This window comes from Meriones unguiculatus, chromosome 2 (assembly GCF_030254825.1).
Source record: "Meriones unguiculatus strain TT.TT164.6M chromosome 2, Bangor_MerUng_6.1, whole genome shotgun sequence".
In the NCBI taxonomy this organism is placed as follows: Eukaryota; Metazoa; Chordata; class Mammalia; order Rodentia; family Muridae; genus Meriones; species Meriones unguiculatus.
In genome coordinates this window covers 68,020,569-68,025,476 of record NC_083350.1, presented here as the reverse complement: position 1 = coordinate 68,025,476, position 4,908 = coordinate 68,020,569, and the positions used below count along the sequence as shown (strand labels likewise).

The window sequence follows — 4,908 nt, the reverse complement described above, 5'->3', positions numbered from 1 at the left end:
TCTGGAACAGCATGACCAGCTCTTGCACATGTCCCAACAGTTCATCTAAGATATAGATTTTGCCTTGAGCCAACTCACAGCCCTGGGCCTTGGAGGTAGCAGAGCTGGTCAATTGACCAGTTCTTCCTTATTTGCACCACCAGGAGGAGCTCTGCAGCACTGCTCCTGCTAGGCCACCCAATGCCACCATCACCATCAGGAGGCAAGGTCAGCTCTCCTGCTCAATGCCTCTGGGGCAGCTCAAAATGCCTCCAGAGCCAGTTAGTTAGGCCATGCCTTCCAATCAAGGTGCAGGCCCACTCTCCAAATTGGTGAAGACTATGAGGAGCTTGGACTCCTCTTCAGCTGTCATACCCTCAGGGCTGGCTCCCTCACTTTTGCCAACAGGGCCAGCTCCTTGTGTTGCCCACACAGGTGCACTGCTGGCTCGCTGAAGTGCTATAGTCAGTGCAGTGGCAGGGCTTGCTCACCCACTCTCATGCCCTTGAGTCCATCTCTCTTGTCTACCAAAGATGACAAGGAAGGAGTCAGAGAGGGCATCACCCCACACTACCCATACTGCCTCAGGCAGATGAGTGGTGAGGCCAGCTCTCTCATTCTCTCATCCTTGGGCCTGGCTCACCTGTGCTTATATCACGAAGGTTAGCTCTTTTGTGCTCTTTAGGTGTAGTGCAGAGCTTGTACTGTTAGATGCTGCAGCTGGTGAGGGGTTAGGATAGCTATCACAAACGACCCCGTGGGAAGCTTTTCTGAAGGCTGGAGGGAGCATCACATCTGTGCCCATGCCACACCTCAGAAGAAGAGTGGCTAGATCAGCTCTTCCATGCTTACATCTAAGGTGCAGCTCACACACACACCCCTACCACCAGGGCCAGCTCCAGTGTGTTGCCTGGACAAAGCACAGCGCCAGCTCTCCTGAGTCCTGCCAGAGGTGAGTGATGGAGCCATGTCTCCAAAGCACCACATCCAGTGAGGTGTGGCCAGTTATGCACACCTCCTGGACATCCAGGTGGTCCTGGATGGGTGCCCCAACCAGGGGCATCCCGACATTCTCTAGTGGTAATGACTCATGGACATAAAACCTGAACCTTACCACTGTGTAGCCATGAACTCAGATAAGGCCCTCAATGACAGCCGGGGCTGGGACCTCATCATGGCCCTAAATGGCAGGGCTGACCACTCACAACAGGCTACTCCTCTCCACCCTTGGGTCTCTAGTTGCATCTCTCTTCATGAAGCTCAAGCTGCTGCACTTCTTTTTCCCTCCCATCTGACCACCACATACTTGCACATTGTGGTGGATGCAGCTAGCAGGTCACTGAGTAACATCCTCCATCTGCGCTCCATGGCATGTCTGCAGTCAGATGCCTATGGCCTGCATGTGCCATGCACTGGAGAGCCAGTCTGTGAGTTTCATAGCAGTCCTCCAGTCTCTGTCTGTCTTCCTCCTCCCATGCTGTACCTCCTGGATTCAATTTGATTTGATGTGATTTTTATGAGTCATAGGAATAAAGCCATTTTGAACACCAAGTTAGGCATCAAGCTAGGATGAATAAAATAATACTATCTGCTTTGTCCTGGACTGATATAAGGACACCACCACCAACAAGGTGTCTCTTTGTCCATTGCCAGGGTGTATATGCTATTTTTGAGCCAATAAACATGGTATACCAAAGTGAGACTCTAAAAAGGATATGTGGAACAGTTAAATACATTCTGAGTGTGGTGAATTTTGTTTTGGTGACCTGGCACCACTACTTTCTAAGAACATCTGTGCATGTTCTTAGAAACGAAGTATGGAGCTCTGAGACTTAGAATACATAATCTTGTGTAATTTCATGGTTTTCTGCATGAGAAGAACTTGAGCCACCACATTGCACAAATGAAAAAGGGAGGGTTCATCAGACCAGAAAAATTAGCAACCCTGACATTAAATGTAGTAGCTGGCAATTTCTCCATAGCTAAAGCAGAAGAGAAGTTTAGCAGATGTTCTTTGAACTCCTATTTAGGAATGATAACAATTTCCTGGGGTGCGTTTGAAAAGCAATTGTTACCTGACAAATGGAACTACATGCCAGTGCTATGAGTGAAGCAGGTAGGTTAGAATTTGTGATACATTTGTGATCTGGGTGGAGTAAGGGTAGGGATAAGAAGAAACAAACATTCTTTCCTCATACAATATATCCAGAATATTTTCTCTCTACTCCAAGTCCCTCCCCCACACCCACAGCCTTTTCTTACCTCTGGATTCACTCCCTTTCTGTCCCTCAATAGCAAATAACAGACTTCTACAAAATAACAACAAACATGACAAAAGAAAAAATATATATATAAATATATGTTTATATATAATATATTTGTATATTATCTATAAATAAATAAATATATATATATATATAATGAAGCAAAACTAGTATATCAAAGTTATGGCAACCCAACAGGAAGGGAAGAATTCCAAGAACAGACTCAAGAGTCAGAGACCCACTCATTCTTACAAGTAAGGCTCCCATAAAAATTCTAAAGCTCATAGCTAAAATATATATGTACACCTGTGTAGGCTCTGTGCTCACTGTTTCCATATCTGTGGGTTCATATGTGCCTTGCTTTGTTGATTTGGGGAACCTTGTTCTCCTCTTGTTCTCCATTCCTTCTGACTCTTACAATCCTTTTTGTTTGTTTGTTTGTTTGTTTTGTTTTGGTTTGGTTTGGTTTTTTTTGTATGATTTTATTTATCTGTTTATTTATCACAACTAATTCACTTTATATCCTGGCTATACCCCCTCATATCCTTCCTCCCAATCCCACCCTCCCTCCCTCTTCTCCCTCTATGCCTTCTCCCTAGTCTACTGATAGGTGAGGTCTTTCTTCCTTTCTATCTGACCCTAACTTATCAGGTCTCATCCAGGTTGGCTGCCTAATCTTCTTCTGTGGTCTGGCAAGACTGCACCCTACAGGCTGAGGTGATCAAAGATTCAGCCACTGAGTTCATGCCAGAGACGGGAAGCCTCTGCTTCCCTTACTAGGGAACCCACTTGGAGACTGTGCAGCCTATGGGCTTCCTTTGAATAGGATTCTAGGTCTTTTCCGTGCATGGTCCTTGGTTGGAGTATCAATCTCTGCAGGACCCCTTGGGCCCACGATTTTTTGGCTCTGTTGGTCTTCTCCGGGTCGGTCTTTCTATGTCCCCCTTCTTCCATAAGGTTCCTTGCACTCTGCCCAAAAGTTTGACTATGAGCCTAAGTATCTCCTTCAATACCCTGCTGGGTAGAGTCTTTCAGAGGTCCTCTGTAGAAGGCTCCTGACCTGTTCCCTGTCTTCTCCTACTTCCAATATCTATCCTGTTTGCCTTTCTGAATGAGGTTTCAGCCTCTTGCCTAGGGTCTTCCTTGTTGTTTAGCTTCTTTAGGACTATAGATTCTGCATTGTATTCCTCAAGATTCCCTGATCTCTGAGAAGAGGGATTTGATTGAGACCTCTAACTTAGATTCTCAGCGTAAGGTTTGGCTAGGTTTCTCTGTATCTATTCTGAACAGCTGCAGGAGGAAGCATCTCTGATGATGACTGGATAAGGCACTGTACTCTGGGTATTGAAGAATATCATTAGGAAATATTTTCTCGATTATTTTTTAAGGTGGGTCAGTGAAATGGCTCGAGTAATAAAGCTGCTTGCCACACAAGCCTGACTATCTGAATTTGATCAGTAGAAACCACATCATTGTTGAAAGAAAGTATTGACTCCACAAAATTGTCTTCTGACATCCATATGTCACACACACACACACACACACACACACACACTGTATTTGTTTTAATGGAGTTTTTCTTTCTTTTGTAAACACTTGGAGATGATACTAAAGGCAAAGAACATATGCACATTGTCCAATTCTGTGGAATGATGTTAACAACATAAAAAACAGTACAACATCCCCCCCCCAAAATTAAGTGTTTAGCATGACACAGTGTTTCACACACATTATTCTATGTTGGAAGCATGTAGGTATTTGTGTTCCTGGCTAAGCAGTAGGGAAAGCAGGAATGTTAAACACATAGGGTTATTTTTCTTTTGTTTTATCTTCAATAGTACTTTTATTAATTTTTATTCTTTTAATATTAATCACAGGTTATTTACTTCATATCCCAGCCATAACTCCTTCCTCATCCCCTCCCATTCCCACCTTCCCTCCCTCATCTCCTCCCTGCCCCTTTCCAAGTCCACTGCTAGGGGAGGTCCTCCTCCCCTTCTGACCCTAGCTTATTAGCTATCTTCAGGACTAGCTGCAATGTCCTCTTCTGTGGCCTAGCAAGGCTGTTGACAAATGGGATGGACATGGGAATTAGAAGACAAAAAACAGGACAGGAGCCTATTGCAGAGGGCCTCTGAAAGATTCTACCTAACAGCTTATTAACGCAGATGCTAAGACTCATAACCAAATCTTCAGTAGAGTGCATGCAATCATATAATAAACAGGGGAGTTAGTGTGAATGGGAGAGGACAGGAGCTCCAAAAGGGTTGTTTTTCTAAGAAGGAAATGTATAGTTGTTTTCCACTAGGAAGGCTAGGGGTAGACGTTCCTAATAGCCAGGTGATTTCTGTGGTCTCTGTAAGGCCAGGCCACACCGGATTTCCCCCATCTTATGTTTCTTTTAGCCAATCTCTACTTCTGTACTCCATAACCCTTAGTATGTACTTTGTTTATCTTAAGTGCTTTTGCAGTAAACCTATAGAACATATAGAATCTACAGAAACTGTTTTTCCAATGTGTGCTGTACTTAAACATTCCTGAAATAAACTGCTCAGTGTCGGAATCGTGAAGTTGGAACTAAGAGCAGCTACTGAATCATATTGAATGGGACTTACTTCTTGCTCTTATGCACCAACACTCCTTTGGCTGCGGTATCACTAGAGCC

At 44.3% G+C, this 4,908-nt stretch overlaps 1 non-coding gene across 1 annotated transcript; it reads right to left on the bottom strand.

Moving 5' to 3' along the window:
- Positions 1-1,493: 1,493 nt before the first annotated feature.
- On the bottom strand, positions 1,494-1,636 carry LOC132652600 (small nucleolar RNA SNORA48). Its single transcript, XR_009590197.1, has one exon. It is a non-coding gene; the product is annotated as a small nucleolar RNA SNORA48 (small nucleolar RNA).
- Between the last annotated feature and the right edge of the window lie 3,272 nt (positions 1,637-4,908).